Raw genomic sequence first — 27,374 nt, 5'->3', positions numbered from 1 at the left:
TTTACTATAATAACAAGTATCTTTCCAAATATAAGTATCTCTTGATCCCCTGAAAATTTCAATGCACACTTCAATTTTAGCATCTCATCCACTTGTCCTTAGAGACCTTTCCTGCCACCAGTGTGGGTTTGCACATTTATGATCCCAGCCTTTGGGAGGTGAAGGCAGCCTTAGAGGAGGAGGAGTTCCAGGCCGGTGTTGGCCATTTGTCATGTTTGGGTCCAACCTAAGCTACCTGCGGCAAACTGTGGTGCCGAGCGGGTGAAAGGAGCTGTCACAGCTGTAGCTTCAGTGTCCTTGGCTCCTGTGGGGTTTTTAATCTGGAAAGGAAACAAGGCCGGGGCCTGTGAATAACTTGCTACAAAGACTCTTCCTGTGAGGCTGAATGTGGTGGTACTCACCTGTAATCCCGGAACATGAGACTGAGGCAGGGAGATCACAAGTTTAGGACCGTATCCTTAAGACCCTGCCTAAAACAAAACAAAACAAACAAACAACAACAACCCCCCCACACACACAAACACCAAACTCAAACGCTCCTCTGGCTTCTCTGCTCACCTTCCATTTCTTCCCAAAGCATTAGGCGCATGACACATTGGCCAGTGCCCCACCCTCTGTGACCTCTTCTGCCTGGCAGCATTAAGAAAGTGAGACTAACACTTCAGCCAACACCTAGAAGGGACTTGCCTGAGACAAGAAGTGGGAGTCCTGTCATTTCAGCTCCTGCTTGTTGCCTTTCGGACGTGTCCTTTAAGGTTCAAGGGCCCATGTCCGACTGACATCACAGAGGTCACCTGCAAGTCTATACCCAATGCTTTTGCACAGACCATATAACCCATCCCTAAGTCACATGTCCTCCACAAACCAGGGCAGCCTAAGTGTGTTCCTCCTGTCTCCGGAGTAGCATGACGGCTTCCTCCTTATCCTAAAGTAAGGGAACAGGGCCCAGAGTTGCTAACTGGTTTGCCCAAGAGCATACACTTGGTCCACTGGGGAACCAGAGAGAAAGATGAGTTTTCTGACCCGCCCTCCAAATCTTTATCAGCTAGACAAAGGCACTGGCTCAACAGTTTGAAATTCTATTTTTATTAGAACTTTCCCCAAAGATTTGATCTGTTTTACAGACTTTTTATAGATGCTTATAATGTCTGGAAATGCCAGTTTATAGTTTAGAAGGCAGTGGGAGCAGCCTTGGTGGAGTGAGGCGGCTCATTGGTTACCCACAAACCACGTCGGCCAGCCTATTACCCTGTGGCCGAAGCTCACATCCATGCCCTTCCTCAGCCTTCTTCTGGCAAGGCTTAATTGAGGCTCCTGTATACCCGGCCCTCCTAGGCCTTTCCATCATTGCCTCACAATGACCTCGATGCCTTCCTCTGAAATCCTTGGTTACCAAATGCCAACAGGCAGCCAGTCGGCTAGGGATGGGTCCTGCAAACTATCACAAGGCAGCAGGATGACAGGCCAGCTCATCAGAAATGTATTTATCAGGCCGACTTCAGGAAAAACTGGTTGCTCCAGCTCGTCACTCAAGAAAAGTAGTTTTGGGTGAAGCTTCCCATGGTATGAAAGAGATGCGTAAGAAGGGCTGCTCCATCACCACATTCATTTGGATAGGCATCTAAGGTCAGGGAATCACAAGCAGACCCTCCACTTCCCAAAAAGTACAAAGTGAAGCAGGCAAACCGACTTTCACTAACCTATATATTTTTCCTCTGGGTGGGTTTTTGTCTTTTGGGTGTTTTGATTTGGTTTGTTTGGGTTTGGGGTTTTTTTGTTCTGTTTTGTTTTTGTAGGCAGGCTCTCATGTGGCCCAGGTTATATAGATCAGGCTATACCCCAACTTATAGCAATTCTCCTGCCTCTTACGAGCTTAGAACTTCTAGGTCATATAATTATACTTGTTAAAAGAGTTTATGCTGAGCACAGTGGCACTCACCTGTAATCCCAGCATTTGAGGAGGCAGAAGCAGGTAGATCTCTGTTGAGTTTGAGGTCAACCTGCGCTACAAAGCGAGTCCAGGATAGCCAAGGCTACTCAGAAAACCCTGTCAAAAAAAGAAAGAAAAAAAAAGAGTTTAGAGTTTGCAAATCATCTATCATCATAGCTTTAGCTTAACGAGGAAAATAAGTCTCTTGGTAAGAGAAAAAGTCTCACCCTTTTTCTATGAGCTGAAATTGCACTGTTGGCTATGGTAGAGCTGGTGGTTAACCTAAAACCCATAATATTTTTCATATAAACCACTGCTTGGATTGAATTTTTTTCCATCCCAATAAATTTCTTAAATTTTTGTTCAGCTTACATTTTGCTTTTCAATTCCATTCTGTTAGCTTTAACTCCTTATTTCTGTCTAGAGTTTGAATTTGGAACATCTGAATTTTTACTAACAATTTTTGAGAACAAAGAAAACCTTTTGTAGTATATACTTTACAGAATGCCTGAGATCTCATGTTTAACAACTAAACTATTCTCTTTAAGTTTTTATTTTTATTTTATGTAGGCACAAATGTTAATAATTGTATAGTTTAAATGCTGATTTCTTTACCCCTCATGTCTGGTTGCAAGCTTTGCTCTGAGAATTTACTGTCTAAATGTTGTGTAAACTCTGCTCCTCAACTGTCCTTCTGTTATGTCAATAAGTCGATGAGCAGGGGAGAGAATAGGGCTGGACTTCCTGCCAGCCACAGGAGGAAGTAAGCGATTCAGCAAGGTGATTCAACCATGGGTGGGTCCAAGGAAGATCAGGAGGAAGCACCGGGAGCTGAGGAAAGCTACAAAGTGAAAAAATCACTGGGATGTTATCTGGGAGTGAGACAAAACAGCACAGAAGATTAAGAACAGACTTAAACTGCTCAAGATTGCACTGTGAAGCCTTGTATGAGAAAATTATTTGTGTGATAGCAGGGTTAAGAAATAAGCTAAGAGAAACAAACACTGTTTTATAAAAATAACTTCAACTTTGTGCCTTCATGTAAGTCTGTGATCCATGTTTGCACATTGCTAATGGAGACCAGAAGATATCTAATCTCCCAGAACTCGAGTTATAGATCGCTGTGAGCCACTATGTGAGTGCAGGGAGTTTAACTGGGTTCCATTGGGAGAGTAGCCAGTGCTCTTAACTCAGAGGCCATCTCTCAGCTCCCCTGCTCCACCTCCACCTTTTACATTTTTTTTTTTTTACTTTACAGCTAAACTATTCTAAATAAGGCTCTATTTATGAAAATGATCTAACTTAGAATTCCACTCACCTAGGTTTTTTTTTTTTAAGATTTGTTTATTTATTATGTTAGCAATGCTGTGTCTGCATGTACACTTGAATGCCAGAAGAGGGCAGCAGATTTCATTATAAATGGTTGTGATCCACCATGTGGTTGCTGGGAATTGAACTCAGGACCTCTGGAAGAGCAACCAGTGCTCTTAACATCTGAGCCATCTTTCCAGCCCACTCACCTAGTTTTTTAAGGGTGGCTGATTTTCTTTTTGTATGACATTGCTCTCAAAAAAATTGATCTTTCTTGCATAATACAGAAGAATATTCCTGCAGGAAGTAGGGATGGCTAAAATAATGTAATAAAAAGCTACCTGTGCCGGGCGAGGTGGCGTATGCCTTTAATCCCAGCACTCAGGAGGCAGAGGCAGGAGAATCGCTGTGAGTTCGAGGCCAGCCTAGTCTACAAAGTGAGTCCAGGACAGCCAAGGCTAACACCCTGTCTCGAAAAACCAAAAGAAAACAACAACAAACAAACAAAAGCTACCTGCTAGAACTCCAGAGTGCACTGTGGCGGAGGTGGGGCTTGTGGAGGGAAGGAGCGCCTACATGTGCACACGTGTGCATGTGGCGGTCAGAGGGCAACCTTAGTCACTGTCCACCTTATTTTCTTGTCTCTCACCACACATGGAGCCCACCAGTTTGGCTAGAATGAAGGCCAACAAGCCCCCAGGGACCCTCCTGTTTGCACCCTAGCAGCACTAGCATAGTAGGTGTATGCCTTTTAACGTGGGAGCTGGGGTCAAACGCAGGTCTTCCTGCTTGCACACTGAGCACTTTACCAACTGAGACATCCCTCCAGCCCTGAATGAGTTATGTATAGGTTGTTTTCTGTTTGTTTGTTTGTTTGTTTGTTTGTGGTGTATAAGTTAATAGCTTATTTTCTACTAGCCATAAAGGCTGAGTTCAATTCCCAGCAACCACATGGTGGCTCACAACCATCTATAATGAGAGCTGGTGCCCTCTCCTGGCGAGCAGGCACACACACATGCAGGCAACACATTGTATACATAATATAGATAGATAGATAGATAGATAGATAGATAGATAGATAGATAGATAGATAGCCCAGAGGAGTCAAGAATTTCAGAAGTAGGAAGGAACGGATTTCCTAATCTCTTTATACCACAAAGAGGATATCTGCTACATGCAAAAGGACAATTAAAACTTGGATAAAATATTTATGGTGGCTTTATATATTGCAAGCAGCCTGACACCTAATCTCTGGCTCCTGTTTCTTTGTTCTTCATATCTAGTCAGACTGGCTGACATTTACCAAGTCCTTGCGATGCTCCGGATGCTCTGCAGAACAATTTCCACAACAAACTCTACTGACTTACTCCTCACAATTGTCATGATTTTAAAGAGGTAAACACAGTCCTGTTCGTGCTAGGCAACTCCTCTACCTCAACTATTCCTCCACCCCCCCCTTTTTTTTTCTTTTTTGAGACGCCTTCTTATGTCTGCTCAGGCTAGCCGATGTAGTCAAGGGTGGCCTTGATCCCCCTGCTTCTGCCTCCCAAGTGCTGAAATTACAGTCACGTACCACCACACTTAGTTTATATGGAGGATCAAAGCCAGGGCTTCATGCACGCTGAGTAAATTCTACCAACCATGCTACCACTACCAGCCTGAGCACTATATTTAACAGGTCAAATTTCTTGCTTGAAATTTGAATATCTACCTAGGGTAGATAGAGCTTAATTCTCACCACGTTATTGTGACTCTAGAGGCTCAGAGCTCGCCCACTATTATGTACGTGTCCAGGTGCCCTAGGAGAGCCACTGAGCCATGATATAGGTCTAATCCTTATGAATTATGCAATGAAGGATGGCAGGAAAGGAGAGTGGGGGGCGGGGGGGGGGAAAGGCTGATGATAAGGAAGAGTCTTAGATCATATTGCTGTAGTAAGAGAGCTCTTTAAGACTGATAGGACATCTTAGAGGTAACGCCGCCCACCATCGTAGTTTCTCATTCCTCAGACACAGACTTGGCTAGCCATCCCTGCTGACTCAGAAATTAAGCAGACATTAGGAATCATAAAGGACTACAGAGTCGGTTAGCGGTTAAGAGCACTCGTTACTCTTCCAGGGGATCCAAGTACAGTTCCTAGCACCCACGCTGGGCGCTCACAACTGCCAGCCTCCGGGATTCAACCTGTCTACCTCAGACACTCACACACTTGTGATATGCAGACACACACATACACTTAAATTAAAAAAAAATCTTAGAAGAACAAAGATCAAAGAGATGGGTCTGTGGTTAAGAGCTCTTGTTACTCTTACAGAGGACAAGGTTCAGTTCCCAGCACCCACATGTTCACAATAATTTGTAACTTCAGTTCCATGGTATCCAGTGCCCTCTTCTGACCTCCAAAGGCCCAGGCACAAGTGCATAACATTTACATACATGCAGGCAAAACACTTATACAACAACAACAACAACAATAATAATAATAATAATTTTTTTTAAAGAATCATGGTCTCAGCAAGAAGCCATAAATTTCAGAACACATAATTGGGGGGCACTGGGGGTTTGGAGGGGAGGCCCTGGTCATTTGTGCTCCTCCCTGAACAGCATGTTTTCATTGCTGTCTCTTTAAGTCATTGTGTCTCTTGAAGCAAATATGCTGGCTTTGTCTTCAATAACAGCTCTCCTGCTAACCTAAGTCAAAACACTGCTGTCACTGACCTAGACATTTAACATCCTCCTCCTGCCAGCCTCAGTTCCCTTAAAATGACTTCCGGTGGTGTTCCTGGGACCATCCTTCCATTACAAAAACTCAACTATCTGGGAATCCAAACTCTAGGCAGAGATATCTTCTTGTCACTCTTATAAGTATGATGGTCCTCTAGAACATAGATGACAAGAATCTCACCAGCTTTTATTAACTAGACTAGTTTCAAAATTGCTTCATATTTTTTGGTAAGGTCATCATTATGAAATTTACATATGGGTCTCTTCTGGTTACCACCTGTCATCCATCTGCTTAAAATTCTTCCAAGTGAGCGGGGCATGGTGGGGCAGGCCTTTAAGCCCAGCATTTGGGAGGCAGAAGCAGGCAGATCTCTGAGTTGGAAGCCAGCCTGGTCTACAGAAAGTTCCAGGACAGCCACAGATGTTACACAGAGAAACCCTGTCTCAAAAAACAAAACAAAACAAACAAAAATTTGTGTATGGGTGCTTTGCCTGCATGTTGCGTGTCATGCCTGGTAGCTGTGGAGGTCAGATGAAGGCAGCAGATCCCCTGGAACTGTAATTACAGATGATTGTGACCTGGGTCTTCTGGAGGAGCAGCCAATGCTCTTACCTGCTGAGCCGTCTCTTTAGCATATAACCACTTGTTTTTTGAGACAATTTTCCCTTTTGTGGTCCTAGATGATCAGGAACTTGGTACGTGCCCAGCAGTGGTGGTGCGCACACCTTTAATCCCAGCGCTTGGGAGGCAGAGTTGGATCTCTGAGTTGGAGTCCAATTTGGTCTACAGAGAGAGTCCAGAACAGCCAGGGCTACACAGGGAAACCTTAACTTGAAAAAAAAAAACCAAAAACCAAAAACCAAAAACAAAAGTAGGGGAGGGAAAACAGAACTTGGTATATAGAGAGGCTGAACTCAGAATCACAGTAACCTTCCTCCCACTCCCAAGCGCTGTAAGTAAAAGGGTGTCCCATCATGCCTTGCTCTGTGCTTCTGCCCTAGTTCATCACGGGTCTGTTAGTTTCTCTTCCTCCGCCTTTCCAGTGGTTAGCAGTTAAAATAAATAGCACTCACCTAAAGTTAGTTAAAAGAAGTAAAATACAAGAGCCCTTATCTTAAGCTTCAGGGTGCATGGAGAGTTAGGAGTCAGAAGCCTAACTGAAACTTTCTCTTGGCCAGTTCCGTGGACAAGTCTGCTAGTTTGACCCGTTAGCTTGATGGATATCTGGAAGGGGGTGGAGGGAGGGTAGCTGAGGATGAGGACCGACAGAGCTTGGCAGCCAGCTCCTCATCATTTCCTTCTGGCTTTAATTGTGGAACTTTCTGTCTTTTCATTTCTGAACCCCCTACTTGTGACTCACACATGTTCCAAGAGGCTTGCGTGGACTTCAGTAAGTGGGAGGCCAAGGCGGAAGCGGATTCACAGTCTGTGATAGATCACACAAGGCCTAGAATGTAGCCAAAGTATTTGCAGTTACCAGGATTCTAAGTGTTTTCCTCTGCTGTAGTTTTTGGTAAACCTCCCTGTTTTGCAAGGCTGAAAACCTGCATCTTTGAACCACGTGCAGACAAAAGAGGGTAGAAGGGGAAAGTAGTGAGGCAAGCAAGATTGCCTGCAGAGCCCTGAACTTGCTGGGACTCTGGGGTGAGACAGACGACAACTGCAAATCTTCACACCCATACTGATGGATCCCGTGCTGCCTGCTCTTTTGCACCAGAGAAGGCTTGGTATGGTGGCTGATCAACATGAGAATATTGTCCAGTGGTTTTCAACCAACAGCCAACTGAGGAAGCACAAGGGCTTGTAATAATTGTGAACAAATCAGAAAAACAGGAGTGACTAAAAGTCTCATTAGGAATATTTACACTGTAATATTGAGAAGGAAAACAACAGTCCAAATGGTACTGGCCCTTATGAGTCATGAAATCGTCTTACTAGCCATTGTAACTCTGATCAAACAAGCATACAATTAAATTTTATATTAGAACATGAATATAGACCATCTGGAAATATAAACAAGGAGAGAATGATGAAAGGAAATTAGTTCCATCAGATTTCAAAATATCTTCTAAAACTGCACTAATTAAGACAGCTGTTACAAGCAAAACCAGACAGGGCACATCAGTGGGAAGAGATACTCGACAGTCCACAAATGGACCCACAGACCAACAAAATTAGTTTATACTAAAAGGAGCATTCAGGGCTGGTGGGTGACACAGGGCACCGGGTTCAGGTCCCCAATACTACAAATAACACATTCCAAATAAGTAGGAAAAATGCTCACTGAATGACATTATGACCAAAATGTAAGCGCAAATGGATAGCAATGCTGTATTGTTTTCTCTTTGATTAAAAAAAATAAATCCCAGAACAGAGCATAGTGGCACACACCTGTAATTCAGCACTCAGCACACTAAGCAGGAGGACTGCTACAGATTCTAGGCTAACCTAGGCTACATAGAGAGCTCAAGGCCAGCCTAAGGTAGATAGCAAAACCATCTCTCAAAATAAGTAAGTAAATAAATAAGTGTCAGGTAAATACTTAAATATAAAAATGAAAGTATGACAAACAAAGGCATGCACTACAATACCTAGTTTACACTTGATGCTTTTGCAGAGAACCCAGGTTCAATTCTCATATGAGAGCTGGCAATCCTCTGTCACTCCAGTCCTAGGGGACCTGACACCCTCTTCTGACCAACGAGGGTCCCAGGTACCTACAGGGAGTACTTACATACATGCAAATATGTATGTATTTACATACATGCAAGCAAAACACTCATACACATACGATAATAAAATAAACCTAAATAAAGGAAAGCAGAAATCAAAGTGTGTGTGTGATACAGAAGTTCTTCCACTCGAACTCTAACACATACATTCACACAAGAACAGAGAGATAAACCATTAAAGTTCTACGTGTCTGTATTAATAAAACATAAAGAAAAGCAAGGATTCTGAAAGAGAAAAGGAACATACAAGCCCAGTTCTTGGGAAGTAGATATGGGAGTTCCAGGAATTCAAGGTCATCCTCAGCCACATCCTGAAATTGAGGCCATCCTGGAGACCCTCCCATTACCGCCACCACCCCAAAATGATTAGAGTACAGCTCGGTGACAGAATGGTTTTGCCCAGCATGCACCGGCCCTTAGGTTCTTCTTCCTCCACACAAAAACACAAACATACAAAGCTATTGTTATTTTTCAGGGGTATTACAGTAGGGTAGATTATAATTTGGCGTGAAGGGAGAGCTGAGCAAATGTCTGGAAATGTATATTGGGTGGTGTCATGTAGCTGTGCTGTTTATCTGGGGAGATATAGTTCAATAGCCACTTGTTACTTGTTGCTCTAGTGTGACAGAAAATGCCTGGCAGGAAGTAAGTCACTGTTGATGAGTGAAACATACGTCAGAGTTCCTTCCCAGGTGTGGATTATTGAAGCAGTTACTTTGCACCAGTCCCTCACACTATAGCGTTTGTTTCTGTATATCATCCCATCATATGCATGAGCAAACATAATATAAACTGCCCTGAGCAAAACAAGAAATGCTAAGTACATGTGAGACAACTGTCACTCCCATGTTCAAGTCCTCAGTGGCCCCCAATTGCCTTCAAATCAAATACATTCTCCTGAGCTTGCCATTTGAAGTGCTCCATTGTCTGTCACTTGTCCACTTTTGTGCTCTTAGCTCTTGACTGTTTTTTACCTACTAATGCCTGTTACACCTAAATCTACTTGTTTGCATTTTCCCGCCCTACTTCATGCCACTGTGACTTTGCAAATATTTGTCTACTTGCCTGCTTTAAAAACTTGTATTCCTTTTTTAAGACTTGGCTTTATACATTAGACTTTCAAGAGACTTGTCATAGTTCCTCTCTGTTTTTATTTATACATGTATTACCCAACTTAACACACTACCCGGCAGTTATTCCTTAAACACTCATTTGTAAGAATTTAAGTAAATCTCTAAATCCCCACTATAGCTCCTTGAGTCCTCCCTGAGGGCAAAGACCCAGTTCCGTGTTTAGTTAGTTTTATTGGTGTGGTTCTCTCCCTCTCTCTCTCTCTCTCTCTCTCTCTCTCTCTCTCTCTCTCTCTCTCTCTCTCTTTCTCTCTCTCTCTCTGTCTCTGTCTCTCTCTGTCTCTGTCTCTGTCTCTCTCTGTCTCTCTCTCTGTCTCTCTCTCTCTGTCTCTCTGTCTCTGTCTCTGTCTCTGTCTCTGTCTCTCTCCCTCTCTCTCTCTCTCTCTCTCTCTGTGTGTGTGTGTGTGTGTGTGTGTGTGTGTGTGTCCAGCATATGAGAATCAGGAGATAGCCAACTTGTTGGAATCAGTTCTCTCTTTCCATCATATAGGTCAGAGAGGGCCAACTTGGGTCATCAGGCTTGGCAGCAGACATCTTCATCTCCTGAGCCGTCTTGCTTGCCCTGGAAGGGTGCCTTTGTAGTGATGATGCTTCCTGATACAGAGACAAACTGGGTATAACCTCTACCTCTCTTGAATCCCCAGTCCCTGTGGAAAGGCCTCACTCTTCACGGCTTTGGCATTGAGATTTCTGTAACGACTCATTCAGTGTGGACTGCACAGCTGGCACTGCCTTGCATATGGAAGGGTTTACTTCAGGCACACCAGAACACTGGCTATACGTCATTCCAGTCTTGACAGGGAGCTTTTAGGGAGATGCCTGAACTTTCTTCCTTCACATAGCAAGCATCTCTCTAAACAAGCTTGGATGGCAACTTGTTTTCTTTGGCAAAATGATTAATGGGGACAATTACTCATATGCCTTGTTGCAATGACATTTCCAATAACATTGTCACTTTGTTTATGGAGTACTGGGTAAAAATACTCAGGCATTTACTACCAGTGGAGGGAACACCTGTCTGCCAGAGGCACTGAAAAGGAGAAGCTGGGGAGGCAGCTCCCTTGAAGGGTACCAGAAGGGTCTAATTCTGTTACCAGCCTCCCCCTAACTCCCCACAAATGACCTCTGAGCTTAGCGATAGCACCTGTGGAAACAAAACAAATGCCATGGGCTGCCTGGGGATCTGGATGCCCTGGAGGCAGCTAGTGAAACTAGGGAAGTTTGTCTCAGGCATGGGTAGAGCAGAGCAGAGCAGAGGAGCTGAGCAGCCAGGAGGGCCAGACATCCAGACCTAGGGGTAGAAACAGGGGGAGTTGGTGAGGTGGACTGGTGAGGTACCCAAGCAAGGGTAGCTAGTCCATACCTCCATGACTACAGTGTGGGGCAGATTAGGGCAGAGAGGAAAGAGAGCTGGTGAAGAGGAGGTAGGATTTGCCCTCTGGAAACCATAAGTGGGCAGGAAGGCAAGAAGCAGGTGGTTGGACTTCATCTGCTTGAAGAAGAACAAAGATGATCAACAGATTCCAAGCTGATTGAGAAAGGATCCCAAGTAAAAGAGACAAGCCAGGGCCTGGAGTTTTCCAAGGTAAAACTAAGCAAGCAGAAAGAATAATTCCCTACAAACCCTCACCCCCACACCCCACACTGGCCCCCCCCCACACTCTCGCTCCCTCTGCTTTATTTATTTATTTATTTATTTTATTTATTTATTATATCTACAGTATTCTATCTGCATATGCCTACAGGCCAGAAGAAGGCAGCAGATCCCATTACAGATGGCCAGGAGCCACCATGTGGTTGCTGGGAATTGAACTCAAGACCTTTGGAAGAATAGCCAGTGCTCTTAACCTCTGAGCCATCTCTCTAGCCCCAATGTACTCTCTTGAAAATGAATAAACAGCAGACCACGGTGGCACATGCCTTTAATCCCAACACTCAGGAGGCAGAGGCAGACAGATCTCTGTGAGTTTGAGGCCAGCCTGGTGTAAGAGAGCGACTATTCATTCCACTCAGATTAAAAAACAAGCAAAAGCCGGGCATGGTGGTGCACGCCTTTAATCCCAGCACTCGGAGGCAGAGTCAGATGGATCTCTGTGAGTCTGAGGCCAGCTTGGTCTAAAAAATTAGTCCAGGAAAGCCAAGGCTACACAGAGAAGCCCTGTCTTGAAAAACCAAATAAATAAATAAATAACAATAATAATAAAACAAGCAAAAAGGGCAAGGATGCGTTCAGTTGGAACGGCTTGCCTACCATGCACAAGGCTCTTGTTCAATCCCCAGCACTATCAAAACAAAGCAAAACAGACAAACAAACTGTGACTCATGAGGAGATGCACAGAGACCGTTCAGGTGAGTGCCTTAGGAAGCACAGTGACAGTATGGGGTCAGCTCAGCAGGCACCCAACTCCACCATGTGCCTAAGACCTGTTGGTTTCACTAGAGGGTTTGAGTCAGGGCATCTCATGCAGCCCAGGCTGCTCTGAGCTCCTCCTGATCGCCCTGTCCACCTTCTGAGCACTGAGATCACAGGCATAGATCATCATACTGGGCTAAGACCTTTTCTCTGTGCTCATGTGCATGCATGTGTGTGCATGATGTGTGTGCATACATGTGTGTGATGAGTATTTTTAAACATTTTACATTTATTTTTTGGCAATTTGACAATTTCAAACATGTGTATAATGTATTTTGATCATATCCAACATAAGTTCCTCTGACCACTCCCCTGGGTTCCCATCATACTTTCTCCCCCTACCTTCCTGGACTCACTTTGTAGACCAGGCTGGCCTCGAACATACAGTGATCTGCCAACCTCTGCCTCCCGAGTACAGGGATTATAGATGTCCTGTTCTTTTTAAAGCCCACTGAATGCAGTTAGTGCTGTGTGCACATGACTGTGGAGCCACCCACTGGAACACGGGCAGCCTAACAACACACACACTACTAGAGAAAAATGTCTCTTCCTCCCATCAGTTGCATTCACGGGTTGCCAACAGTTCCTCAGCTGTGGGAAAGCCTCATGACTCCTCTCCCCTCTGTGCTAGAATGTTGTCTGACTTGATCTCATGCAGGTCTAATGCTGGTAAGCACAGCTGTCATGAGTGCCACAGTCATGCCATGTCCAAGAGAAAGCATTTCACAACATTTCTCCCTGTCCTGTGACTCTTACAATGTGTCTGCCTCTCCTCTTTGGTGTCCTTGAATGGGTGCATAATAGGACTGATATAAATGTCCCATTTAGGGATAAGCACTCAACGGTCCCTTGCTTTCAGCACTTTGACCAGTTATGTCTCTGCATTGACTACTGCTCTGCATTGACTACTGCTTACTGGGGCGGGAAGCTACCCTGACTCACTCAGGTTGAGAGCAGCACTAATATACGACTATAAATGCAAATATTTAGAAGGCAGTTTGACAGAAGGTCCATTTAGGAAACAGTTAGAGGTTCCCTCTAGGGCAATGAGCTTTATACCATAGTACCAAGAATGAATTCTCTCCTGTAGAGGCCTCACATCCAAGCAGAAAATGGTTTGTTATCCCCACAATAGTTATGCCACTGTTGCAGGGCACATCTTGCCTGACAGGTTGGCATTGTAATATGCACAGTCCGCTGCTGGGTAAGTTCACTGAGGACTGTTTTTCCCTGGTGAGGCTTCCAACACTATGAAAACTGGCCAGCAGGGAGAAGGTTTTCAGGTCAGTTCCAAATTGATTTCTCCTTGTTCTGCAGCCAAAGTGTGTTGTATCATCAGCAACAAGATCTCACCAGGGGAAAGACCTTTTCAAAGCAGTACCATTCACCTTGGACAGGTAAGGCTGAGTCTGTAAAAGCCATGCACAATGAGGAGATAATTTAACATGGGCTGGAGCACAAAACAAGGATGAAAGGGTGCCATTTGAAACCTGTAGGGGATAATCATGGAATGAGTACTTTTTAAAGGGCTAGTTCATGTAGCAAAAGTAATCTTTAATGATTTGCGTGACTTTTTTTTCCAGAGCTGAGGACAGAACCCAAGGCCTTACTGTTGCTAGGCAAGTATTCTACCACTGAGCTAAGTTCCAACCCCTTGGATGGCTTTTTTTCTTTAAAGATTTAATTTGTTTATTATATATACAGTTTCTACCTGCATGGCAGAAGAAGGCACCAGATCTCATTATAGATGGTTGTGAGCCACCATGTGGTTGCTGGGAATTGAACTCAAAACCTTTGGAAGAACAGCCAGTGCTCTTAACCTCTCAGCCATCTCTCCAGCCCTGGATGGCTTTCTTAATGGGAGAAGCAAACCTGACAGTTTAGCAAAGCTATACTATACTGACATGTAGGGACAGCGATATCTGAAGCAACTATGCTATCTAAGAAAAGACTGCTCATGGTGACAGAAATGATGTGTTAGGCCTGAGGTGATGGCTCACACTTTTAATCTTCCAGGCAGAAGGCTGAGAGATTTACTATCAGTCTAGACTGCACAGTGAGAACTTGTTCAAACAAACAAATAAACAGAAGTCCTGTATTAGATAGGCGAGGTCCCACGTAGCAATACAGCCATTCCAAAAAAAAGAGACAACATTAGCACCAAGATCTGGGGGAAGACAGGTGATGTGCTCTTTAGGTATCACTCAATTAACCAGAGAGGATAAATAGTAATGACCTTCCAATTTACACAGATATTTGGAGAATAACTCTATGAATCAGCAGAATTTGAAGAATGTATACTATTTGAGGATATATACTAAAGCAAAATGTTTAATAGGGCCTCATGACGGCCTATAGGGCCAGCCTGTAGTGTGCTATGTAGCCAAGGCTGGCCCCACACTTCTGATCCTTTTGCTTCCCCCTCCCACAGGTTGGTACAAGTGTGTTTAACATGCTGGGGGTTTGTTACTATAGCTTAGGCTGGCCTTAAAATGGCAGCAGCCTTCCTGCTCGAGCTCCTGAGCACTGGGATTACAGGCCTGTCCACCATACCCAGCCCTTGCATGGAAATCTTACATACACAAGAAAATCCTATTTAAGTTCAAAAAACTAAAAATATGTTTTAAAAACTTTTTTTTTTTTTTGGTGGCTGGGGATATATCCTAGTGGTAAAGCATGTGTTTATCAAGTTCAAGCCTTTGGTTTGATCCCAAAAGAGAAAACCAAAAAATATAGGCACAAATATGTGATTAATAGTGTGTCATCTCAAACAGAAGAACCAAAATATTTGTAATCTTATAAAATAATGTTAGAATCAGAGTCAGGATATATTGCTGAGACTCAAGTCTTCCAAACATTTCGTATAGTCTAGTGAAAGCATATTTATGGTCATAACTGTGTTTATAGGATACCAGAAGTAAATTTTTTAAAGACTTTTTTTTTTTTAATTTAAGTTCAGGTGTGTGTGTTTTTAATCAATGTGACATGTGTGCAAGTGCCTTCAGAGGCCAGCAGAGGGCGTCAGGTTCCCTGGCTCTAGAGTGGTGGTTCTCAGTCTCAGTGTAGGTTGAGAACCTTTTGGAGGTCACATAGCAGATATCCTGCCTATCAGACATCTACATTACAACTCAGAGTAGTATCAAAATTACAGTTATGTAGTAGCAACAAAATAATGTTACGGCTGGGGGTTGCCACAGCATGAGGAGCTGGATTAAAGGGCCACACAGCTTGAGGGAGGCTGAGAACCCACAGCATGAGGGAGGCTGAGAACCACTGCTATGGAGTCACGAGTGATTGTGAACAGTGGTGGGAGCTGACCTCCAGTCATCTGGAATAATAGAAGTGTTCTTAATTACTGAACTATCCTTCCAGCCCCTTCCCTTTTATTTTTTAATATTGGTTTTGTTTATGAGACAGAGCCTCACTGTTAATCTCAAGTCTCACTGTGAATGTCTGGGTAGCCTGTTTGAACCAAGCTGGGCTTGAATTCACAGAGGTCTGACCGCCTCTGTCTCCTGAGTGTTAGGACTAAAATTGTGTGCCACTCCCCTCCCCCCCAACCCCAACTTCTGTTGTTTTTGAGACAGAGCCTCATACCGTACAGCAGCTGACTTTGAACTTGTGCTGACCATCATGCCTTGGACTCCCAAGTGCAGGAACTGCAGGTGTGAGCTATCGTATCTGACTCCAACAGTACATTTTAATTTACATTTTTTCACCCCAGAAATGGGGGAAGCTGAGAAAGGGGGTACAGCCCAATTGGTACAGCGCTTGCCTAGCATTCGTGAAGGTCTTGGTTAGATTCCCTAGAACAACATACGCCAGGCATGATGGCACACGCCAGCTATCCGATCATACAGGATGTAGAGGCAGGAGGATCACAAGTTCAAGTTCAGTCTCAGCTAGAGAATGAATTCCAGGATAACCTGAGGCTATGTGGAACCCTGTCTCAAAAGAAAAGATTAATTAAAGCAAAGTTGAAAGAGTTGGGGCGACTTCTTAAACCATGGGAGGGGGACACAGAGCTATGGCTCATCAGTTAAGAATGAGTAGTGCTCCTCCAGAGGGCCGAGCTTAGTTCCCCACATCCATGCCAGGCAATTCTGAGCTGCTCAGAGGATCTGGCACCTCCTTCTGGCCTCTGCCAGTGCATGGCACACACACATGAAAGTAAAAACTAGACAGTAATTTAGGTTAACATTTTCGTAAGCAGCATGTGTCAGTATACTTTTCCCATCATCCCTCTCCACTTCCCTCTTCACCTTACACACCCGGTAAAAATAAAATAAAAAAATTTTAAATATTTACTTTGCTGGGTGGTGGTGGCACATGCCTTTAATCCCAGCACTTGGGAGGCAGAGGCAGCGGATCCCTGTGAGTTCAAGGCCAGCTTGGTCTACAAAGCAAGTCCAAGACAGCCAAGGTTAACACAGAGAACCCCTATCTCGAAAAACAAAACAAAAAAATTATTTTTAATTTTCATGTGCAGGGTGTCTGCCTGCAAGTATGTCTGTCCAATACATATGCCCAGTGCCTACATAAGCCAGAAGGTGTCAGATCCCCTACAGCTGGAGTTACAGACAGTCGTGAGCCACCATATGGATGGTGGGGATTGAACATGGGTCTTATAGAAGAACCAGCTGGTTATCTTAACCTCTGCGCCATCTCTTCAGCACTCCCCTTCCAGTTTTATGACCTACTCACTCACACACACACACTCACACAGATACACAGACACACACACACTCACACAGACACACGCACACACACACATTTGCTTTCTACATATAAGCAAAAAATGTGGTAATTGATTGGCTTATTTTGCTTAACATCATCCCCACTTGCATCCATTTTCCTGCAGATGCCGTGGTTTCATTTAAAGGCCATAAAATATCATATTTTCTTTACCCATTTGTCTGCAGCTAGAACTCTAGGCTGGTTCCATTTCTTGGCTGTTGTGAATAGTATTTATGAACATGAACGTACAAGTATCTCTGTGATATAGTGGTAGAGAGTCCCAAGTATAGAACCAAAGTAGTACAAACAGGTCAGACGGTAGGTAGTTCCTCTTTCGGTTTTTTGAGGAACTTCCATACTGATTTCCAGGGTTTGCACAAGTTTAAATTTCTACCACAGTAAATAAATGTTTTTCTAGACGGCATTTGTTGTCATGTTTTCTTTTTTTTCTGCCCCACCCCCAGGCAGGGTTTCTCTGTGTAATAGCTCTGGCTGTCCTGTAGACCAGGCTGGCTTCGAACTTGGAGATCCTACTGCCTCTAGCTCCCAAGTGCTGGGATTAAAGGCGTGTGCCACTATACCCGGCACCATGTTTTCTTGATGACAGCCACTCTCACTGAGGGGAGACAGGCTGCTTCCAAAGGAAGAAGTGGTTTCCCTGCTGCTCTTCTGAATCTCCCAGGAAGAAAGCACACTGTGTTGTGAATTGCCAGGACTCCTACCTCTTTGCCCTTCAAAAGCCTGAGGTCCAAGCTGGGGCGCGGTGGTGCACGCCTGTGATCCCAGCACTTGAGGGGAGGCAGAGGCACAGATCTCTGTGAGTTCAAGGCCAGTCTGGTCTACAAAGAGAGTTAGTTCCAGGACAGCCAAGGCTACACAGAAAAGCCCTGTCTCAAAAGAACAAAACAAAACAAACAAGCAAAAACTGAGATCCAGGAGTTGGAGAGATGGCTCAGAGGTTAAGAGCACTTGCTGCTCTTGCTGAGCACCCACATGGTGGCTCACAACCATCTGGAACTCCAGTTCCAGGGAATCTAATGCCCTTTCTGCCCTCCTTGTTCTAAACATACACATGGGACATACACATGCAGATAAATGCCACTATTAAATAAATAAAATTTAAAGATCTAAGATCTAAGGTCTGGATTCCTTTGTCAGGTTCCCATTCAGCAAAGTGCTCCAGGCTTACCAACCTTTCCCTCAGTTATCCTCAGCAGTGGAGTTTGACAGATGGAAGCTGTATTCTGCAACAAAGTTGAGAACTGTAATGCAGCCTGCAGGAAGCTTAGACAGCTTCAAGTCTGACTCAATAAAATAAAATGTGGCCCCACCCCACCCTACACACTCTATGTTAAGCCCTCAGAGAATTGGGAATGCAGCTCTCTGAGCACTCGTCCTGGCCAGCCTTCTCCTACAGAGTAGTACAGTTTTGAATAGTTGCTTATTACCTAAACGAGGGTCCTATTGTCTCTTCAAATTCAGGCCACCTGTATATTCCTCAGTTGATGTCTACCTTATTTTTGAGACAGGGTGTCTCACTGGACCAGGAACATACCGATTTGGTTAGGGTGGTGGCCCACTGAGCCTCTGGGTGCTGCTATTCCTTGCCAGCACAGCTGTGCTGGCTAGTTTTACGTCAACTCGACACAAGCTAGGGTCATCAGAGAGGAGGGAGTCTCAATTAAGAAAATGCCTCCATAAGATCTGACTATAAATCATTTTCATAATTAGCTATCAATGGCTGGAAGGCCCAGCCCATGGTGCCATCCCTGGGCTGGTGGTCTTGGGTTCAAAGAAAAGAAAAACAGTAAGCTGAGCAAGGCAGTAAACAGCACCTTCCACAGCCTCAGCATCAGCTCCTGCCTCCGGTTCCTGCCCTGTGTGAGTTCCTGCCCTCCCTGTTTCTGATGATGAACTGTCACATGGAACTGTGAGCACAATAAACCCTTTCCTCCCCAAGTTATTTTGGTCGTGGTGTTTCATCACAGCAACAGTAACCCTGAGTAAGACACTAGCACTGGAGTTTCAGACCCACCCATTGCTACCTGGCTTTTACAGAGGTGCTGGGATCCAAACTTAGGTCCTCATCTTGCTCAGTAAGCACTTTACCCACTGAGCCATCTCTCCAGTTCCAATTTTGGTTTTTTCGGTGGGTCCTTTGCTTGTAGCATTGGCTGGCCAGGAACCAGCTATGTAGACAAGACTGGCCTGATGTTTGTGACAATTGTCCTGCCTCCCAAGCGCTGCCATTGCAGGCACACACTACTATACCTGGCTTTTGACACAGGGTTTCAATATGTAGTTGATCTCAAATGGGCCTTGAACTCACTATGTAGCCCAGGCTGGCCTCAGCCTCCTTGAGTGTTGGGCTTGCAGCATGAGGATGATAGCCCCCCCAGCCCCCTACCCAACTCTTGTCAGCCTCCTTCCTTTCCCCTCCTCCCCCACTTCTTTCTTTCTTTCTTTCTTTCTTTCTTTCTTTCTTTCTTTCTTCCTGTCTTTCTCTTTTTCCTTCTGAAATCTAGAGGCCAACTTAGTTGCGCACTATGAACACGGTCCTTCAGACTAACTTGTAACCAACGCAGAGTTAAGTAGGTGCTGGGCTGTATGTAAATGCAGGCATATTTGTTCGAGTAGGCAAAAGGGGGCAAGGCATGTGGCCAGACGCCTTCAGAACAGCAGCAGACTTTTGAGATGGAATATTTTAAAGTATTGTTGAGGAAAAAAAGGCTAAATTTTTAGGAAAACCACAAGTGCAGAGGAACTTCTCTGTCAAATAAATTGGGAGGGGACAGCGCACAACAAAATGTGACTAATACTTCAGCAGTGAGTTCACCTCAAGCATTTCATGAATGTCACATGGCCCACCCACTCTTCCTCCCGCACCTCAGAAGATTACCGGATCAGCACCCATAATACCCTGTTGTTCCAGTGCCAGATTTGTATCTCAAAAGCCACAGCATTCCTGAATGCAGAACACTGCGCTGTTCCCCTTGTGTGGGGTTTCTCTGATAAGGTTAATTTTTGTTCCCTTCGCCTCCTCTCTTAGCCTCATTCCAGCCCCTTCCTCTCTCCAGTCACTATTATTATTTTTTAAATCGTTGAATAGCCTTCTTCCTTTCCTTTCTCCTCTCTGTCTTGGTTTGAATAATGTACAAATCCACTGTGTAAACTGTGCTACATTTTACCATCATCACACTCGGAACAGATTGTCCACTCTCCAAAGATAGGCCAGAGGAAGAGAAATCCTCAACAGACATTTCTGGATGGACTCTGGCAGCCCAAATCCATGATGTTCAATAACATGGCTCAGAAGGTGGAATAGTGAAGGGCTCAGTGGTAGAGCATTTGTCTTGCTCCCCAAAGGCATGGATTTGATGCCCAGAAACACAAAATCAAACACAAGAAAAACACAGTGTGGAGCCAGGCATGGTGGCACATGCCCGGAATCCCAGAACTCAAGGCACTGAGGAAACAAGTTCAGTGCTAGCTTGGGCTACACAGTGAGGCATCCTGTCTCAATAAACAAACAAAAACCTATGTACAGACACTCACATCATGCAGACATTAACACAATGGATTTCATGGCCATCCCTCTCTCTTTTATTGTTTTATTTATTTGTTTGTTTGTTTGTTTGTTTATCTGAGATGGGGGTCTCTTAGAGCCTCAGGATGGCTTCAGATTCAACAGGTAGCTAAGGCTGGCCTTGAATTCTTGATCCTTTTGCCTCTACCTCCTGAATACTGGGGTTACAGGCTTGCACCACCATACTCAATTTATGCAGTGCTGGAGCTGTGCAGATTAAACTCAAGAAGTAGTACACACATAGCAAACACTCTGTCAACCAAGACACACACACATACACTCACATACACACACACACTCTCACACACACACACACAAAACATGCCACACACAACACACAACACACACACATACACTCACATACACACACACACTCTCTCACACACATACACACACAAAACATACCACACACAACACACACCACACACCACACACACACTCACATACACATACACACACACACAAAATATACCACACACAACACACACCGCGCACACACACGTAGCAAGAATTTTGGTTTCTTAAAAAAACAAAAAACAAAAAACAATTATGAGCCAGGTGTGGTGGTGCATGCCTGTAATCCCAACACTTGGGGAGAGGGAGGCAGGCAGATCACTGTGAGTTCAAGGCCAGCCTGGTCTACAAAGTGAATCTAGGATAGCCAAGGCTACACAGAGAAACCCTGTCTCAAAAAACTAACAAAAAGAAAAGAAAAGAAAAGAAGTTACATTATATGAAAATGTTTTTGTTTCAGTCCCAGGTGTGGGATATGGGGCTGCTTCAGATTGTCCACAACTGTTAACTATGACTGTCTCCTGCTCTAGGAGGGGCATGATTTTTGTCAGCTGCAGATGGCTTATGTTTGGAATTCTAGGGACTCTTGAGAGGCTATGAATGCAAGAGCCCGGAGAGAACCTGTGGAAGCTGCTGCCTCCCCTGCTGCTGCTTTTGCTATTGCTGGACTGCCAGTTGGTGTTTGCTGGGTTGCTGTTTGGAGATATTCTGACAATGAAGATTGGATTTGCCCCAAAGAACTCAATGCCCCTCATCAGCAAGAAGTAGTCTAAAAAGGTCTACGCCCCCTTTTCCCTCTAGTCCTCTTTCTCACCTACCTAACACACACACACACACACACACACACACACACACACACACACACGCTTCTCTTCGGTAGGCCTTCAAAAAAAGATTGTTATTTCTAGATTATATTGCTTCACGAAAATTTGCATCAAAAATTCATCTTCGGGCTGGAGTGATGGCTCAGAGGTTAAGCACACTGACTGTTCATCCAAAGGTCCTAAGTTCAGTTCCCAGCAACCACATGGTGGCTCACAACCATGTGTAATGTGATCTGACGCCCTCTTCTGTCCTTCAGGTATATATGCAGGCAGAACACTGTATACATAATCATAAATAAATCTTTTTAAATTTTTCATCTTCAATGAAAGTTATGAAAGGGCAGAACAATTTTTTAGTTTTTCAGTCATATGCTTAATGAGTAGGAACACTATTTTGGAGCTAGATCCCATGTAGCCCAGGCTAGCCTCAAGCTGGATATATTGCTGAGGATGAGTTTGAACTCCCACTTCTCCAGCTTGCAACTCCCAAGTGCTAGGACTAAAGGCATGCGCCACCACACCCACACTCACAAACCCGTTGCAATGAGCCTCCTTTCTCTGATTTCCCTGTGGCGCTGTGTGCTCCAGCAGAGACTTAAGCTCGGAGCATACTATCAACTTGGCTTGGCTCTGTTTCAACACCTATGCACTTTTAGCCTAGCTGTAAGAGAGCCGCCAAAGGCAAGAGATGAACAGACGAAAGGGAGAGACAGGCGCGGGGAGCAGGCCAGCCGAGGAAGGGTGGGCACTCTCTATGCAAGCCATCACTAGAAGAGGCTCTGCAGCGGCAGCCAGGCTTAACGCCTGAAGCTGGAGATAGTTCACTTAGTCCTTGCTCCTGAAGGGCAACAGTGGCATGAGGACAGTCCACACACAGCCACACATGGCCATCCATGCCTGCATCTTCTGAAGGCAGTGTGGGGTGGGTAAGTGCCTTTTCAGAGGGCTGGATTAATCATCATCAGTTGAGTAGAAGAGAGGGGAGCAGAGGACTGAGAAAGTCCCACTCAAAAAATAAAAATAAAAAAATAAAAAAATAAAAAAAGAGGGTTCAGCAGTGACAAGGGTGTGTAGCTAAGGATTGTGGGTTGAAGCCATACACCAACTTCCAACTATGTCAGAATAACCAGAGTTTGCATAGGCCTTGGCAGCCTGAGCCGGGTAGGCTTGGCTATTACATATGCCAGTTAAAGAAATTAGTAAAAAGCAGAGGGGACTTGGTCAGTGCACATTGTGGCGTGATGAGCGGATAAAGGGATCCGGTGCCCCCAACTGGCATGATGGTGGGAGGATGCAGGGAAGCAGGAGGCTGTACTGTTAAGCCATCCTGGCAGCGGAAGGGCTCAGTGCTGGTTCTGCAAGCCGTCCTAAGAAGTCCCGATTGCTTGAGGGAGCACACAGCTTCCCATCAGATGGTTCTCACTCCTTCAGGGTGTAGGGGTAATTGCCTGCATTTGGGGCTTATCTGTCCTTCAAGGCTCTGCTGTTCCTGTAGTGTAAACTGACTGCAAGTTTAGGACAACTGGAGGTACCTTTGGGGGGTCTGGACCAGGTATTACAAAGGCCAAACTAAGGTGCCTCACTTGGTCTTATCTCTGTGTCTTCAGCCTTAGCAGGGATAGGCCGAGTTCCTTACCACTGGTTTTTATATAAATATTCCTTAAGTGATGAACATCTGTACCTACACACAGAGATCAGCGGGTGATCCAAATCAAAGTGACAGTCACTAAGTGAAGGCAGGCATTGCCTTGAGTCCTCCTAGGTTTAGCTTCCTTCTTTCCCTCTGTTGTTTATCTTTTGTTTTATTTTAAGACAGGTCTTGTGTATCCTGGGGTGGCCTCTAACTCTGCGCCACGACACATGGTTTTTATGTGGTCCTGGGTGCAAAACCAATGCTTCTCACATGTTAGAGAAGTGCTAGGCCAGCTGAGCTATACCACAGATGTTAAGCTACATCGAAAGCCCAAGTGGAGAGTCAATGTTTATAGTTTAGTTTGTTTTGTTTTGTTTTGTTTTGTTTTTAACAAAAGCAGTTTCTATAACAGAAGGATGGTTAGAGAAATGGAAAGCTGTTGTTTTTAACAAAATCTCAATTGTTTGATTTTTACCAGTAAAGAATCGGGAGCCAGATGCTGAAGTGAAAGCCTGCTAACTCAGAGGGGCAGAGAAGTCACCCAGCTGACCTTCCTCCTCAGCTGCGGTTCCAGAAGCAATGCCACCTCTCCCACAGTCTCAAAACCTCCCTCAAGCTGATTGTCCCTCCCTTCTACTTCCTGTGGGTCTCTCTATCCATCCTGACTTCCTCTTCCTCTCTATGGTTTTTTTTTTCTTAATAAGGCTATGCTGACCTCCTGTCAGCTGGTTGGATTGTTCCGCCTCTTGACTCATGGTTGACTTTATTTAATCCTGTTTACAATATTCAAGCAGAAAAATCTTGGCTTAAAGGTGTGTGCTAGGGCTGAGCCACACCACAACTAAAAACAGGGTTTTCCAGTAAATAACACAATTTCGGGGTTCACAGTGTGATCAAATATCCTGCAACAGAAAGCCACTTTACACAAGGCAGGTGTTGGTCTGTGTGTGTGTGTGTGTGTGTGTGTGTGTGTGTGTGTGTGTACGCGCGGGCGCATGTGTATAAGTCAGAGGATAGTTTGCAGAAATCAGTTCTCTCCTTCCGGCATGTAGGTCAAACTTAGACCATCAGGCTTGACAACAAGCGCCTTTACTCACTGAGCCATCTCTCCAGTTTCTACTCAGCTTTTGCTTCCCAATTCACTGGAAAGGACAACACTAGATGTCCCTTTCATCCTAGGAATGCCAGCTGGGATGACCTGACTGGTCCTGACCACAGTAGGGCCAGCCTACCAGACCAGTTTCTAATCTTGGGTTCTGGCTATGAGACACCGCCGTGGGAAAAATGGATCTGCTCTAGCTCTCCTAAGTCTTCATACAGCTCCAACAAAGACCATTCAACCTTCCTGTTTTAACCTTAGCTCAGAGTTGCCAGGTAAGAGACTGCCCGCTTACATCTATTTTACTGAAAAATCAAAGAATTTTTTAAAAATAAAAATACATCTTAAGGGGACCAGGAGAGATGTCACACTCCTCCAGAAGACCCTGGGTTCAATTCCCAGGTCATAGTGGATCACAACCAACTGTAACTCCAGTTACAATGGATCTGGCGCCCTCTTCTGACCTCTGTGGGCACTGCATGCACATGGCGCAGCAGACAGGAGTGCATGCAAAACACCCACTCATATAAAATAAAATTTTAAGCCTTTCCGGCAGTGATGACCTCCCTACAAGAACATGCCACTCGCAAAGGATCTCCTTCATTCCTCTCCAGAAGAGGAGAAGAGGAAACACAAGAAAAAGCACATGGTGCGGAGCCCCAATCCTGCCCAGGTGAGATACCAGAAGAACTAAAATTGGATTTCAGGGTTACTAGGGCAAAGGTTAAGAAATAGGCCTACAGGAGAAAATCTGGCCAGCTGCAAAGAGCAGCCCCACTAGAGATAGCGTTGCCTAGTGACTGACCCGAAGGGTCCCACTGGAGATAGAGTTGATAAGAGACCCAGTTTTATGGCCACATTCCTTCCTGCCCTCCGGAGATAGGGTTAATGAGAAACCAGACGCTTCCCTGGACAAGGTAGTGAACAAAGAAAGCTAAGCCGTGGCTAGTCTTGGAGCCTTTTTCTGTAGCCTGTCACCTTTAGACATTAGACCTCTTTATGTTTCTCAACCAATAGATGCTTCCCAGGTTGGAACTCCCCTGCTTTGGGTCAATAGGAGGGTTAGGAACCTATACATTTACCTTAAGCCCAGAGATCAGGGCTCTTTCTGGGTACCACTGTGTTGGTGACCAGTCAGAGCCCGGCTCTGAGTTGTTTAAAGGTCCTCATGTATATTGCATCGGTATCGAGTCCTGGTGGTGTTTTGGGGGGTCTCGCGATCTGGGTACAGCACAGACTGCTATAAAATCACCACGTTCTTTTAGCCATGCACAAATGGTAGTCCTGTGTGTTGTTGGCTGCTCCACTGTTCTCTGTCAGCCTACAGGTGGAAAAGCAAAGCTGACAGAAGGATGCTCCTTCAGGAGGAAGCAGCACTGAAAGTACCTAATTCAAGATGAGGGGGAAGCCACCCCCCAATAAACACATTTTGGATATATAAAAATAAAAATTTAAACCTATAAAGAGTATGTCTTATTATGCCAGGCTTGGTGGAAAATAACCTATTACACCAGGATTTGGGAGGAAGAGGCAAGAAGAGTGCCACAAGTGTGAGGCCAGCCTTTTCTACGTATTCTAGTCTTTAAAAAAAAGGGGGGGGGGGGGGAGGCTGTGGGAATGAATGGCTGCACAAATATGAGGACCTGAGTTCGGATCCCCAGCACCCATGTAAAAAGCTGTCCCCCACCCCGCCCCATCTAATCCTAGTGCAGAGCAGAGATAGGTAAATAGTGGTTCAGAGAGCTCACTAGCCAGACAGCCCTGGGACCCTGGGCCAAAACTGTAGATCAGGATAGAAAGGGATCCACACACAATTGCCATGCACACACATATGCAAATGCCACACCCACACAAACATCTACACATCACATATGGGCAACTAAAATACAAAAGTAGCTACATATTCTGAATATTTGCTACTAATTCCTGGAATGCTGCCTCAGTTGAATTTCAGAGAGGGTACTTCAGATATGTTTGTAAAGTATGAGCTCAAGGCTTTTCAAAAGTAACAGATAAAAATCACAATATTTGGCCAATTCTCACAGCCCAAGAGCGGCTAACAATAACAGTTAACAAACTGGTTTGCTGCATCAAGATACACGTTAGAGATCTTTTCATAACTTGACCTACGTGTTCGGTAACTTTTTAGCCTATTCACAGGCCGGTGCAGCCATCACCAAAATCAATTCAGAATATTTTCATCACTGCAAAAAGAAACCAGAACTCCTCTCCATCCCCGGCATTCCTCAGTCCCAGCATTAACGGATATGTCTCTTTAGTTGTGCTAATTCTGGACATTTCCTTATGACCTGGATCATACAATATGTATCTGGTTCCTAACATTTAATTTGAAGTTTCTTCATATGAGTGTGTACCCCGTTTCTCTTTCCTTTATGTTTTCTTTGTTCTTTTTTTTTTTTTTTTTTTTTTTTTTCGTTTTTGTACCCCACCGCCCAGCCTGGGTTTCTCTATGGACCCGCCCTAGCTGTCCCCGAACTGTAGACCAGGCTGCCTCTGCCTCCTGAGTGCTGGGGATGAAAGGCGTGCGCCACCACGCCCGGCTGTTCTCACTTTTTTGAGTATTGAATCTTGCGGGTTCGAGATAACATTTGTGTGCACACTTTTGTGTGGTTGTGTGGCTTCGTGTCTTTTCACTGTACGCCTAGAAGTGGTTATATGGTAACTAACTCTTGTGTTTAATGTTCGGGAGAACTGTCGATCGTTTCCCAAAGCAGCCGCCCCACTTTACCGTGGGCCGTAGCGGGAGGAGGGGCGGGGGTAGGAGGAGAAGAAAAAGCATTTCTCCTAGCTTTCCAGAAGAGGGCCTTCCAGCTCGCCACCGCTAGCTCGGCCATCGCACGGCCTCGAACTGTCTCCCTTCTCAGCAAGGTCCCAGCCTACCGCAACCAAAACCATTCAGACTAAGCGTTGAAGGAAATAGTTCCGTCTTGATCCAGGTC

The 27,374-nt window shown here is 44.9% G+C and overlaps 1 long non-coding RNA gene across 1 annotated transcript; it reads left to right on the top strand.

Annotated features, from left to right (window-relative positions):
* Positions 1–1,419: 1,419 nt before the first annotated feature.
* Positions 1,420–26,012, top strand: LOC311587826. The gene is made up of 6 exons (XR_014775981.1): positions 1,420–1,563; positions 4,525–4,636; positions 13,559–13,638; positions 23,794–24,689; positions 24,959–25,087; positions 25,735–26,012. It is a non-coding gene; the product is annotated as an uncharacterized lncRNA (long non-coding RNA).
* The last annotated feature ends 1,362 nt before the right edge of the window (positions 26,013–27,374 follow it).

The sequence above is a fragment of the Acomys minous genome, assembly GCF_964271855.1.
Source record: "Acomys minous genome assembly, chromosome: 17".
Lineage (NCBI taxonomy): Eukaryota > Metazoa > Chordata > Mammalia > Rodentia > Muridae > Acomys > Acomys minous.
This window is presented reverse-complemented; position numbering and strand designations above follow the sequence as displayed.